The sequence below is a fragment of the Chelonia mydas genome, chromosome 1 (genome assembly GCF_015237465.2).
Source record: "Chelonia mydas isolate rCheMyd1 chromosome 1, rCheMyd1.pri.v2, whole genome shotgun sequence".
Taxonomy (NCBI): domain Eukaryota; kingdom Metazoa; phylum Chordata; order Testudines; family Cheloniidae; genus Chelonia; species Chelonia mydas.
In genome coordinates this window covers 56536894-56551698 of record NC_057849.1, presented here as the reverse complement: position 1 = coordinate 56551698, position 14805 = coordinate 56536894, and the positions used below count along the sequence as shown (strand labels likewise).

The following is a 14805-nucleotide window of genomic DNA, read 5'->3' as shown; positions in this document are numbered from 1 at the left end:
CCCCAGAGCCAGCCACACCAGCCGCTGCGGAAGTCACAGAGGTCAGGGAAAGTCATGGAATCTGTAACTTCCATGACAGTCATGGAGCCTTAATTATGACTGAGGAGAGGGTCAGTCATCATCTTGCTGGAAGACTGCGGGTGAGAAAGGCTATCTTAAACAAAGCCTTGAACCAAAACTTGCTAGATTAAGTTTTAGATGTTTTCACTTGTATTTGCTGGTAGCCATTTCTAACTTTATCTCCTATACTTGAATTCACTTAAAATCCTATCTTCTTTTGTTAATAAACTTGTTCTATTTTTAATCTAAACCAAACCAGTACTGTGTGTAAACTGACCTGTTTGTTAACTCCAGTTAAAGAAGCAAACTGTTGAATACTGACTCCTTAAAAGGGCAACAAAGATTAATATCCCTCTGATTGTTCCAGGAAAGGACATTTCAGAACACACATTTTTGGAAAAATTTGGGGTTAGGAGAGTGTGGTGTCGCCATACCAGTTGTTAACCAAGGCTGGTAGAAGACAGTGGAAAGCTGTGATACTGCAGGCAGGCTCCAGGATCCAAAGATTTGGACCAGGGCTACCCGGTATATAGACGAATTCCATACCTGTTGCTGACTGTAAGTGTCCCAGGGAGAGAACCGCAGTGGCAAGGCATTGTGAGGCACTCAGTGTTAAAAGGTAAAAGGTGACAACTCTTCACTGGTCTGGATTGCATAGATGCCGAGTTTCTAATCTGCTGGGGGGGAGTGCTCCCCCCAGGCCCTGCCCCCACTCCACCCCTTCTCCCAAGGCCCCACCCCATCCTGCTTCTTCTCAGCTCTGCCATGCCTCTTCCCACCCCAACCCCACCCAGTTCCGCCCCTTCCCCAAGAATGCCGTGCCTTCGCTCCCCCCCCAGCACCTCCTGATGTAGTGAAACAACTGATCCACGCCCAGTGGTAGTCGCTGGGGGGGAGGGAGAGGCACTGATTCACAGGGCCCGCCGGCAGGCAGGAGGTGCTGGGGGGAGGGGCAGGTTCAGGTAGGGGGGCTCAGCACCCACCATTTTTTCCCCATAGGTGCTTCAGCCCCAGAGCACCCACGGAGTTGGCATCTATGCTGGATTGCACCCCAGAATGTGCACCCAGACAATAGGTGGTGGCTCACATTGTGGTGGAAGTCTATGAGGGAGTTCAGGCCGTCTGTCCAAAGAATGAAAATATCACTGATGTATTTCAGGTAAATCACTGGTTTTGTGGTGCATTTTTCCAGAAATACTTCCTTGAGGTGGCCTGTGAAGAGGTTGACATGTTGGGGAGCTGTCCTAGTACCCATAGCTGTTCCCATGGTTTCTACAAAGTATTTGCTGTTGAATGTAAATTTTTTATGGGTGAGGATGAAATGGCTGAGTTTGGCAATTTATTTGGGGTGGATTTCTGAGTGTTGCCCATTGTCTTATAGATATTAGAAGAAGCTAGTGATGCAGTCATAGTGAGAGATGTTGATGTAGAGGGAGATGACATCCATGGTAGCAAGGATGGTGTTTTGAGGGAGGTTGTTAATGTTGCAGAGTTTCTGGAGGAAGTCAGTTTGTCCTGGAGGAAACTGGCTCTTTATGTGATGAGTGGTTTGAAGATGGCTTCTATGAGTCCTGATATTCCTTCAATAACAGTGCCATGACCAGATATGATGAGTCTGCCTGGTTTCCCTTGTCTGTATATCTTGGGCAGCATGCAGGTCACTGGCATGGGTCTGCAGAAGGGGACGAAGTTGTAGAGTTTCTCTTAGAGTTGTTTTGTGAAAGGTTTGATGATATCCTTAAATTCTTGGGTAAACTGTAGTGTGGGGTCTTATTTGAATACTTTATTATGAGTGGCATTGGAGAGTTGTTCGTTGTCATCATGGAGAGATTTGAGAGTAGCAGCTGTGTTAGTCTGTATCCGCAAAAAAGAAAAGGAGTACTTGTGGCACCTTAGAGACTAACAAATTTATTTGAGCATAAGCTTTCATGAGCTACAGCTCACTTCATCGGATGCATTCAGTGGAAAATACAGTGGGGAGATTTTATATACACAGAGAACATGAAATAATGGGTGTTACCATACACACTGTAACGAGAGTGATCAGGTAAGATGAGCTATTACCAGCAGGAGAGAAAAAAAAACTTTTGTAGTGATAATCAAGGTGGGCCATTTCCAGCAGTTGACAAGAACGTCTGAGGAACAGTGGGGGGGTGGGGGTGGGGAACAAACATGGGGAAATAGTTTTACTTTGTGTAATGATCCATCCACTCCCAGTCTTTATTCAAGCCTAATGTAATGGTGTCCAGTTTGCAAATTAATTCCAATTCAGCAATATCTCGTTGGAGTCTGTTTTTGAAGTTTTTTTGTTGAAGAATTGCCACTTTTAGGTCTGTAATCGAGTGACCAGAGAGAATGAAGTGTTGTCCAACTGGTTTTTGAATGTTATGATTCCTGACGTCTGATCTGTGTCCATTTATTCTTTTACATAGAGACTGCCGGTTTGGCCAATGTACATGGCAGAGGGGCATTGCTGGCACATGATGGCATATATCACATTGGTAGATGTGCAGGTGAAAGAGCCTCTGATAGTGTGGCTGATGCGATTAGGCCCTATGATGGTGTCCCCTGAATAGATATGTGGACACAGTTGGCAACGGGCTTTGTTGCAAGGATAGGTTCCTGGGTTAGCGTTTTTGGTGTGTGGTTGCTGGTGAGTATTTGCTTCAGGTTGGGGGGCTGTAAGCAAGGACTGGCCTGTCTCCCAAGATCTGTGAGAGTGATGGGTCGTCCTTCAGGATAGGTTGTAGATACTTGATGATACGCTGGAGAGGTTTTAGTTGGGGGCTGAAGGTGATGAAGAGAGTGTGGTGTTTGTGAGGTGATGTTTGTTAAGGATTTCACAGTTGATTGTGTAATGATCAAATGTGTAGTTTCATCTGCTGTGTGGGGGTCCAGATTATTTTTTCTGTGACAGTTGGGGGAATATGGAGTTGAGGGTGATGTCATCTTTGTTGTGAAAGAATTCTTTGAGGTGACATCAAAGAAAGAATTCTAGTTTGCCACAGTTATCATACTAATAGGTTCTGTGGTGGGGTTGAAATTCATTCCCTTGGAGAGTATACATAATTCAACTTGGGGTAGGAGTAGTCTTGATAAACTGATGTAGTGTAACCCACTTACCGTCCTTTGACTGCAGGTGTTAACTGCTTACTTCCCCTTGAATGGTTTCTTGTAACATGTGTTAATTCCTCATGCTCAACAATCTGTCCAACCTTGAATTTAGCTGTGACACTCTTGAGGTACCCTTTCCCAAACCTGGAGCAGAGCTTTGTGTAAGCTCAAAATGTTGTCTCTTTCACCAACAGAACTTGATCCAATAATATAAATTACCTCACCCACCTTGTATATCTAAATAAAAGGATTCTGAGTGTTACTTAGGCTGATATTGTTCAATTTAAGCAGGCCCAATAATGCTTGAAGTTTACCCCAGTATGACTAACCTAATCATATGTTTGATTTCACATACCTTTAATGGTGTTATTCTTCTGGAGACAGTTGTACAGTAGCTGGAAGATGTAATCACAATCCTCACTTTGTTATTGTACTGTATGAAAATTCATCTTGTTTTTTATGTTACTGAAAGTTTCTGAAACTTTTTTTTTAGAAGTCCAGAAACTTCCTGTTTATTACAATAGGAAGTTAAAAATATGGAAAAAAAAATGATGAAAGATTCCCATCCCTGCTGAAATGCCACCACCAAAACAAGCTCAGCCCCTCCCCTCAGAACCAAGAACTTGGTATGATAGGATAACATGATTTTGGCACTTAATTGATCTTTAAATATTCATGGTAAATAGGCCCAATGGCCTGTGATGGGATGTTAGATGGGGTGGAATCTGAGTTACTACAGAGAATTCTTTCCTGGGTATCTGGCTGGTGAATCTTGTCCATATGCTCATGGTTTAGCTGATCACCATATTTGGGGTCGGGAAGGAATTTTCCTCCAGAGCAGATTGGAAGAGGCCCCGGAGGTTTTTCGTCTTCCTCTGTAGCATGGGCCACGGGTCACTTGCTGGAGGATTCTCTGCTCCTTGAAGTCTTTAAACCATGATTTGAGTACTTCAGTAGCTCAGACATAGGTGAGAGGTTTTTCGCAGGAGTGGGTGGGTGAGATTCTGTGGCCTACATTGTGCAGGAGGTCAGATTAGATGATCATAATGGTTCCTTCTGATCTTAATATCTATGAATCTATGAACTTTTAAGAGGCTCTGAAGTGTTCTTTATATGTGACCAATGGCTAGAAACCCTTTAGAAGAATAAAAGATTAAGGATAGAATATTGTTCCTTATCTTCCAGAAGAATTTAAGTGAGGAAGAAATTTCACATTTAATGAAACTATATACACATTCCATTTAAGCTGTCAGCAGGGCTGCCAATACAGTAGAACCTCAGAGTTATGAACACCAGGGTTACGAACTGACCAGTCAACCACACACCTCATTTGGAACCAGAAGTACACAATCAGGCAGCAAAGACCAAAAAAAAATTACTGTACAGTACTGTGTTAAATGTAAATTACTAAAAAAATAAAGGGAAAGTTTTAATTTTTTTTGACAAGGTAAGAAAACTGTTTCTGTGCTTGTTTCATTTAAATTAAGATGGTTAAAAGTAAAATTTTTCTTCTGCATAGTAGTTTCAAAGCTGTATTAAGTCAATGTTCAGTTGTAAACTTTTGAAAGAACAATAATATTTTGTTCAGAGTTACAAACTTTCAGAGTTACGAACAACCTCTATTCTCGAAGTGTTTGTAACTCTGAGGTTCTATTGTACTACCAATTTCACCCTTTTCAGAGTTTACAAAATAATTCTCCAAGGTGTACATTAAGAGATGGAATCAATATTGTAAACATTTCTCATGATCTTTACTAATATAAAGCTATCAGAAGAATTCAAAATTACCTAATAACTGTTGATATTTTGTATAATTACCCAATAAACATCCCACTGAAATAAACTGGTAGACAGAGAAATCTTTCCCCCTCCCTCCAAAATAGTGGTAACAATGGCACTTATGCCCTAATGTTTTTTTCCCACAGTTCATTCTTGTTTCTACTTGTAGGCCAAATGTTTCCTTCAGATACACATAAAGAACCCCACTGCAACTTGGAGAGGAGGGATTTGGCCTTAAGTATGCAGATAGATTTCAAACCTTTCTGCAAAGGACCATTGTTTTACCTCCAGTTAAACTGTGGGAAGGTAGCAGCTGGCAACTGCTCACCATTTCAGATATTGCCATCAACGATCTGTTGTGACTCCTATGCAGCTAGAAGATAAAGGTGGTGACATCAAAGAACATGAGAGGAACCAAGACACTTCACGTCTCCATCTGGTTACTGCTGTTAGAGAAGAGACTTCATCATTTCCTTATTTTGGAGGATACTCAGTATGTAGAGCAGATCAAGGGAGAAGTTTAAACATTTTCGGGGTTATGTACTATAAATATCAGGTATGAAAATATTCTTGCCTAGTAAAAATCTGAAATACAGAGTACTAAGATTTTTTTTTTTATTTAAAGAACAGAAACAATAACACATTTATCAGAGGTTTTGTGATTTTATTTTTGAACCCATTTGACAGTGAGGAAAGTATTGTAAAAACTCAAATATATAGTGCAGCCATTATAAGGGAGTATAAAAAGAGGAAACACTTGGTTCCCATGAAATTATATATAACAGAGTGTGCTAAGCCCTGAACACATGCATGGAAGTCATTTTGCACTTTTAAAAACATTGTTACAATAATATTATACATAAGAAATAAATAGTATCATTTCAGTTTAACTTGCCCATTCTATTTGTCATGCAGTTCTATTTGTAGAACATTACTGTATGAAGAACACCTGCCACACAGTGTACAACTTTTTACAACATAAAGGCAATGCTCATGTTTGAGCTTCTCTTTGGCATATTGTTTTACAATACATTTAACTCATTTATGCAAAACAAAGATCTTACAATTTTTTATTTGATAACTACATAATAAAGAATGAATAAATGGCAACATAGAATGTAAGTGTGGGACAGGACCAAAAGACCAGCTAATCATTCAATTGTTGTGTGGGGGTTTTGATCAGCATTTTCACTGGGTACTCAAATTAGCAAACAGCTAATCAAGTTAATGCAGTCTTCCCTATACCTCTAAGTCTGGTAACTGCCATGCTGTGTTCCACACCCAAGACATGAATCATGCAGGGAGCGAGGGCATGTCTACACTGACAGTGCACAGTAAGCTGGGGTGTAAATTTACAGCACACTAGCCTGCCACACAATAACCAGTCACCATGCACTAAAAGTTCCATAGTGTGCTGCAGAACTCCTACTACACAGAGCTCTCATCTCTGTGTTAAAGTGGTGGTGTCACCCTTTGTGTTCCAGAGGATAGTCCTGGCTGGTGCCACCAGAACTGATCTGAGACACTGGGTGGATCCTGTTGTGCTCAGCCAGTACACGGGGCTGCCCATCCTGCATCTCCACTATTGTGTGCTCTGGGAGGTGAGGGCAGCCTTGGCTCCTGATTATGATTTTCCTTGAGCAGGTCCCACATGAGTGTGCTTTGCGTCCACCCCTCGTCTCTGGTCCTCCAGAACTCATCACAAGGCTCCTGCTGTACGAGCCTCCCCAGCTGCCCCCAACATGCCACCTGTCAGCTGAATGACATCCAGCTGGTCTGCCTCCAAGCTGTGCTCAGAAAATATCTGTAAGCGCTCATGCTTCATACCATTCAGTTCCTCACCCTGGCATCCCATCCAACACCAAGTTGGAGGAACCTGTTGCCACCTGCAGAGGGTGAGGAACCCTGGTGGGCCTGTCTGTACTCCAATGTAGTTCCATGGCCCACCGGAGATGTTAATTGGCAGCTCCTACATAGAGCTGGGAGCACAGGCATGTCCTAGCATGGTTTACAAACTCTTCTGATACATGTTCCTTTTGCAGCAACAGGGAGACCCTTGAGATCTATGTAGAGTGCATCAGGTTGCAGTCCCTTTTGTGGCTCATCCAGAACCCCTTCCTGAGGTTCTGGCTGCCCCTTTCCCCCACGCCTCTTGATTTTTGTACACTTCATCCATGGCTTCACAAAGTCATGGGACCTCCTTGTCAACGTCCTCCTGACACTGGCCAAGATGGCCATCTATCACTCCAAGAGGAGGAAGCTGGATGTGGGGGAGGAGGGTGTGCTCTGCAATTGTGGGGCCTTTTTATTGTCCCTTGTCTGCTCACATCTCCAGATGGAGTTCCTCTGGGCAGTGTCCACTAGTTCCTTGGATACCTCTGAGAAGCAGGGGGTGCTCTCTGGGATTCTCTGCTCTGTTTGCCCTGATTTTCAATCTTTAATCTCACCCGTTTCTCTTTTTTCCTTTGTTGTCCCCAGCAATCAATTGTAACCTGGACTTAGTGGTTCCTCCCCCTATAATCTGGGGGTCGGGAAAGTGCTTTAGTTATGGGCAAGCCTAGCCCTGTCTGTTCTAGTACTACAAATATTACACACCTCTCAACTTCTGCAACAAATAGGTGTAGGCACAATTAAACTCTGGCATTTCCCAATTTTTGAATCATAGAATATCAGGGTTGGAAGGGACCTCAGGAGGTCATCTAGTCCAACCCCCTGATTAAAGCAGGACCAATCCCCAACTAAATCAGTGCCTGACTAACTTTAATTATGTTCTTTTAACATAGGAAATTACACATGGAAGACTAGGTTTTTTAAAAAATAGAAATTCTATAAGGTGACATCATATGGATACCCAGTCAGGCCATCAGCAGAGTTGGAAACTTTAGCTTCAATGCAAAGACCCTCCACCACTTGAGCTAATGGAGTAACTGACAGCAATAGTAGTTTGTCATCCTCTGTGTGGACCCGCACAAGGAGTGGATGGGATACTTTGCAAGTGGGTTACACAGATATTTGCTTACAGCAAAGAAATGATGAGATTCCAAGATTCTTGGGTTCCCTTCCAGGCTCTGGCGGGAGTGTTCTCTAGTAGGCACAGACTCTTCTGTCCATCGCCTCCAACCTGTCCCTGTCCTGGATCTTCTTTACTCCTGTGGCTGGGGCAAGGAGCCACTCTCCATGCTGTCCCAGTTCCAACTCCACAGGCTCGTTGTTCCAGTATCTTTGCTCAGCAAATTCTAGTCTCACCTTTTCAAAATCCCTCCTCCCCTCCCTATTCCTCCCCCTAGCCCACCCAATCCCAGAGTCTCAGTCCCTCCATTATTTCTCTCCCTTGTCCCACTCTGTTACCAACACCCCATGTTCCCATCTACTCCCCATGTAGTCGGCTCTTATCCCCTCTGCATTTGAATCAGGCAGCTTCTTCCTCCAACTTGCCTCGGCCCAGCAAGGGGGTTATCTTTGAAAGCACAGGAGTGACAGGCTCCCTACTCTGAGTTCAGCTGCCTGAGAGCTGAACTTTCAGCGAAAGCCCTGCTCAACTATGGGCTGGAGCATGCCCAGTGCAGACAAAACCTTTGGGGAAGTTCGCTGCTAAAATCTAAGAAGTTTACTTGAGCATGTGCAAAGTGCAATTTTTCACTTATAACTTGGCCAGATGTGGGTGGATTTTTCACAAAGACTCCAAAAGACACATCCCTGATACAAAGACCATCACACACCCAAATTTAGAGTCCTTGCTCCAAAGCACAGGGCACGAGAGATTTTTTTGAGGAAAAGGTTGCCAGCATTTTTTAAAATATAGTCCAAACAATGTATTTTCCCCTACTGTTCTCTGAAACAGCTGGGAGGGAAAAATAAAATCCACATGTGGCAGAGACCCTGAGTGGAAAATTGCAACCCAAATGGTTAAAGTTTGGCAAAGTTATAAGCAACTGATTATAAAGGGAAGCGTCAGTGACATTTCTATTACAGAGCCTATGATTATGCAGAGGAGGAAGATGAGGGTAAAAAACACTGCATACTGGCAGGTGTTTTTCATAGTTTCTTGGTTCAGCAGAAAGAGAATGGTATGTGCACAGTTTGTACTAGTGAGCTGAAGCTGGATGGGAATCTAGGGAGACCAATATCCAATTGGGAGGAAACAATCTCTTTAAATTCTCCAGTTTGGATGTCAAAGCCATGCAAATGTACTTAGAGAAGCTGCCACATGCAATGTCTGTGACCAACTTTGTAGGTTCACATCAGCTCTCATAACGGTCCTACCATATGAAGGCACTGGGCTTACAAGATCAACCATCTTGACAGCCTTCTATGTGCAGTATGGGCTGCAGTATATTGGCTATTATCAGTGACTTTTGCAGAAAGGGGAATTTCAAGAAGACAAGCCTCCTGCTAGAGAGTGACCTTCTTAGGCAGGGATTCATAGAAAAGTTGATTCTCTCCAACTATTGGAATGCATGTGTAAAGTCTCCTATGGTAAATGTCACAGCACAGTGCTGATAGAAGAAGCCCCAATAGGAAAACTGTCTAGTTCTAAATCAGGTACCTAACATACACCAGATAATGAGCCTCACTTTTGGAAAATGTCCTCAGATGGGACACATGACAGACACCTTGACACTCAAAGGTTTGGCTAGAGTGAATTTTTTTGAGTTAGTTTCAAATGGGGTTGACCACCTCAGTGTAACACCAATTAGCTAACTGTTTCTTTTATTCCTGTAAACTTGATATACTAACAACTTACACTGAAGCGTTTAATAGGCAATCCATACTGAGCATTTCCTGATAGGGAAAGATAATTCCCTAAGACAGTCCAGTGTGATCTAAACTGAAAATTTCAGCCACCAGTGAACAGCCACTGGAGTAAGATCCACCAGTGCAAGCCAATACTATAGACAAGCAAAACTGAGATTTGCAGCCGTACAGCAGACTCTACTTTGAAATTGTATGTGGTGAAAAAAATTATAGCTTAACAGCTGCCCATCTACATTAGAGTTTTGCATCTATTCAGCTGGCCACTGAGGCATGAATCAGGGGAAATCTTCAGTGCAGATAAGTTAAAATATAAGCCAGTATGGTTTGAGGACAAGAATGATTTATAATGGTAAAATGTAACAGGGCTAGTACAATTAGATCTAGCAAGTGATACTGAGTCATGATAGTGAAGAAAAGATCATAGAGGAAACACTTTCAGATCTTGACTGTATCTAAAATTAGTGAGACATTTACATAACCAATAAAGTCTACATTTGACTCACCACACAGTTAAAAGCTGCATGTAAGAAAAGGAAAAACTCATGTAATTTCCATCCTTACTGTGGCAGATTCAGTTGTCTCAATGCAATACTCCTCTGAAGAAGAAATGTTTTAGTAGAAGATGAGAAAATTAGTTATATTGCAATCAATTGTAGAGAGTATACTTTTTAAACTAATTTTTTTTTACATATTTATAGCTACTATAATGCAAGAAATAATTTTAGAATAATTAACTTTTCACTGCCTCTTTTGTTCAAAAGAGTTTCTGAAGTCATTCTAGCTAAAGCTGATGAACTTGTAGAACAATTGACAAAATATATTTTAAATTTGTATCGGTATAGGAAGTGCTGTGAAAGTAAAACAAAACAATTTTAATCTCATTAGCTTTACTAAAGTCATGCAGATATTTAAACTAATTTAAGTTTGTGCAATAATCACGTGAACAAATTGTTAATAAATGTTTATGAAGAAGGCTGTAGTCTGAGACAGTTCCTACAATAAATTCAGTGTTCAAGGAAATGTTCTAGATTTACTGCCAGATTCTATGTGGTTCTAAAAATCTGTACTGAACTGATCAAACTATAGAACAAAAACAGTAAGATTTATTAAAGTTCATTTTTTTACATAAATTAACACACTCAGGAGATAAGTCGGACAACATCAACGTACTTCCTTAGGATCATTTGCAGAGAATGGCCAACTTTACTTCAGCAGCACAGTTAATACTGGAGATATTTACAGAGTTAACGCCAATATTTACGTGCTGCTAATGTACTGCTGACATCAGGATCATGTTAATTCATAAGTGACATTTCTCTTCAGGAGGATGAAATCCTTGCATTTTTGAGGCAGCACAATATGGCCTGCACCTTTTCAAAACCCACAAACCATTATGTGCTGCTACGTTAGCCCAAGGTGTCTACAAAACATCAAAGGAATGAAAGCATAAGCTGTAAGTCAAACCCCATATTTTCTTGTTTAACTTTAACATTAATTTTACAGAATTGACATTAGCTATTTTAATACATTACAAATCCTTCATTAACATCTACTTTTAGTAGTGGACCAATATTCCACTTACAATTAAGGTCAGCTTTGGACTTTCTTCCTGTCAAGTTAGCACACAATAACTTTATGGTCCAAATTTCAGATCCTTGTCAGACTAATTAAATGGTGCGGATAGTTCTCTGATTAGAAGTTAAGTCTGATCTCTCTAATGTGAAAACTTCAGTTCATCTTCACATTAAAAGAACATTTAAAAAAAAATCCCCAAACTTATGTTTCTTCTTTCCCTTGAATGGAAATCTTTTTGATATTGGTATAATTTCAGGGTCATCTTTAACAATACCAGAAGTTAAAATCAAGGTTAAGTACAACTGTCAGTTTGAAGAGGTGAGCAAGAAACTGTAATTCATATCTCAAAAGGGATACCACCTTAGCATTTACAGGAGATACTCTTGGGCACGGCGATGGGGGTAGTTTAAGCAGCCCAACCCCTTTAGGAAAAACCCACAAGAGTAAATAAGAGTGCTGGCTCTCATTCAGGTCTAGTCTACACTAGACAAGGTGTAGAAAAAAAACTCTCTTACTCTAGAGTCTCTAGACACTGCTTATATTGGCAAAGTATTTTCACTGGTATATTAATACCAGTTCCCCAAATAAAATAAGCTATACTGGCAATAGCACTTGTTGCTTCTATACTAGGGCTTTTGCTGGTATAGAAGTGTCAAAACATACACACCCCTAATTAACGTTACTATACTAGTGAAAGTTTCTGATGTAGACCTGGCCTTCGGTAGTTTGAGATGGAATAGTCCATGACTGCAAACTGAGGGCTGGGAAGAAAAAACATGCCTCACATGGAACAGAACCACTGGCAAAGGAAACATAGTGCAAATTCTTCCATTTTATTTACAGAAAATATTTGTGCGCGTGTCATTTTCCCTTACCCACTTGCCTCCTAGGAGCATCAGGGCAGGTCTACACTAGAAAGCTTTGCTGGCATAGCTATGTTAGTTAGGAGTGTGATTTTTTTTTTTGCCAATACAGCTATACTGGTAAAAGCTCTAGTATAGGCACATATAAAAGTATAAAAGTGCTTATACTAATCAGGAAACAAGTATAAAGATATAACTGCATCTTTACTAGGAAGGTTTTGCCAGTTTACCTATACTGGTATAAACCAGCAAAGCCCTCCTAATAGTAGATTGATTCTAAGGCCTGTCACTGTTTCCATTATTTTCTGGTGTTTAAGAATGGTGTCTTAAGACTTGTTACCCTGATGAAGACCAATGGTGCATCTACTCAGTTATCCTGTTACAGTGACTAATGCTGGATTATACAGGAGGTCTGACTACACAGTCTCTCTGTGAAAATGAAACCAAAATGCACCTAACTGCAATAGTGTGCCACGGTAGAAAATTTCTACCTGAAGATATTGAGCTAATCATACACTGAGGAAGGAAAGGGAGGGGAAATAGAAAGCCTTCACTCCAAGAGTTACAGTGTTGATGCAGATCAGGGAATGAACCACTCATAAAGTAAATTTACTTAAACCTACCTGGCCAAAGGTGGCAAAGGGGTTCTCCACTAAACCAAATAAACTCATGCCCATTGGCTACCAATTTATTTAAAAGATCAAAAGAAACATTCAAAATAGCTAAATACTGCCAACATTTAATTCCTTTGGAAACACATTTCTTACTAATGATCAGGTACTGGCCAAATTCAATGTAATTGCCTTGTTTTTAGGCTTTGGAAGGTTTTTGCTATGTTAGGTATTTACTCAACTCTAAAGTCACACTACACTCTTCGCAGAACCTTTCTATACGACATTTTCTAAAAGCAATTTTTAGGCTGAGAACTGGTAAGTGTAAAATCTTTCCAACATAGGGTGACATCATCAACTGTGAAAGAACAGGAAGCTTCCATTTTTCTACTTATGATGTTTCCTTGGAATTTTTTTTGAGTGGGGAGAGTTGAGGTAGAAGAGTGCATTACACCCTGCAAGAACCACCCAGAGGCGTAGGCCCCAGAATCTTCAAGTCTCTGAGATCTGCTGGAAGTCAGAGGTGTCCACACAAAGGCCCATACCTCTGATGACCCCATCCTTTGGAAGTATGACTAATAAAATCATGTTGCCAGAGATGCCCTTGAAGCCACTCATTTAAAGAGGTGGTCTGTTTTTCAATTTAGAGGGGCAAGCCAGTGGAAGTTAAAGTGCTAGGGTATGTCCACTCTAGAAATGCTACAGCACTGCAGCTGTGCCACTGTAGTAAATCCAACTCTCCAAGAGGCAACAGCTAGGTCAATGGAAGAACTCTTCTCTGTGTAAGCTGGAAAGCTTCTCTCTCTCTCTCACCAACAGAAGTGGTCCAATAAAAGATATTACCTCATTCACTTTGTCAATTTAAAACCAGGCATATAAAGACTAAATCCAGTAAATAATTACTTTAACATCCCTTCTGAACTCTTCTACAATGTTCACATTGTGCCTTTTAATACTTGGGGGGGAGGGATAGCTCAGTGGTTTGAGCATTGGCCTCCTAAACCCAGGGTTGTGAGTTCAATCCTTGAGGGGGCCATTTAGGGATCTGGGGCAAAAAAATTTGGGGATTGGTCCTGCTTTGAGCAGGGGGTTGGACTAGATGATCTCCTGAGGTCCCTTCCAACTCTGATAGTCTATGAGTCTAAATGCAAAACCCTGAGTGAAGGCTTTTTGAACCAATGAAAAACTCATAACACCCTGCTTTGTGTGCATTTAGTGTGCACTGCCTGGAAACTGGGAAGTAAGATAACCAAGATTAATCCGACTGTCCTTCTAATTTGCTTCGTTCTTGGCCATTTCCACTGATTTGCAAGCACTCCAGCTAGTCAGATTGGTATGTTGTCTGAATCAAGTCAATATCTTGCAGCAAGTAATCTTTCAGGGTATGCTACTTTTTCAACCATTATATTACCATTATGTTTTTACTGTATGGAAGCATAAGCCTCTTCAAATTGTCATTTTGTAGTCTAATGCTGCATAGTCTGATATACAATTGGGTGAAAAGCCAAAAATTGAACTTTAGTACAGAACAATGAATCCTAGAAAACTTGGTCCTCACAGCTGCGTGTGTCTTCAAGGATTCTAGAATCAGAGAAAATGCCATGAAGTGAGATCCAGAAAGTACAAAAGAACTGGTTGGTCTCTTGTTAACTCCCAGGCCCTAGAACAATGTTTTTACCCTATGTATTTCTCTTTGTGTGTCCTGAAAGAAGATAGCCACCTAGAACAGAGATAATGTGCTATCTTTTCTTTTATGACCTGATGCCACTACTGTCACAATTTTCATAAGCGTTCAGGAGGACAAAAGGCTTTAAGGGAAAGGTCATCCGCTATTTGTATCTAAAGGATCACTGATCCAGTGTACAGACAAGGAAGCCCTCTAGTCAAGAGTAGAGGAACCCCTTATATTTGCTGTCACCTTGACATAATATTACTGCATTATTATAGTGCCCTTAATTTGACACTTGGACAGAAGTTTCAGATGTTCCATGGGAGGCAGACTCTTAATCCATTTTGGATTTCTGTAATCCATTCAGTGTTGGCTGTGG

General features: G+C 41.1%; 1 long non-coding RNA gene across 34 annotated transcripts in view; it reads right to left on the bottom strand.

Moving 5' to 3' along the window:
* Window positions 1-14805, bottom strand: part of LOC114022498 — a 138052-nt gene that overhangs the window by 63900 nt on the left and 59347 nt on the right. For 23 of the 34 annotated variants that reach the window (XR_006286682.1, XR_006286683.1, XR_006286689.1 and 20 more), the window contains exon 5: window positions 10212-10304. This is a non-coding gene — a long non-coding RNA (uncharacterized LOC114022498). Of the gene's footprint in view, window positions 1-5600; window positions 14339-14805 lie in introns of those variants that run through there. The other 11 variants (XR_006286679.1, XR_006286676.1, XR_006286685.1 and 8 more) reach the window with 3 other exon arrangements.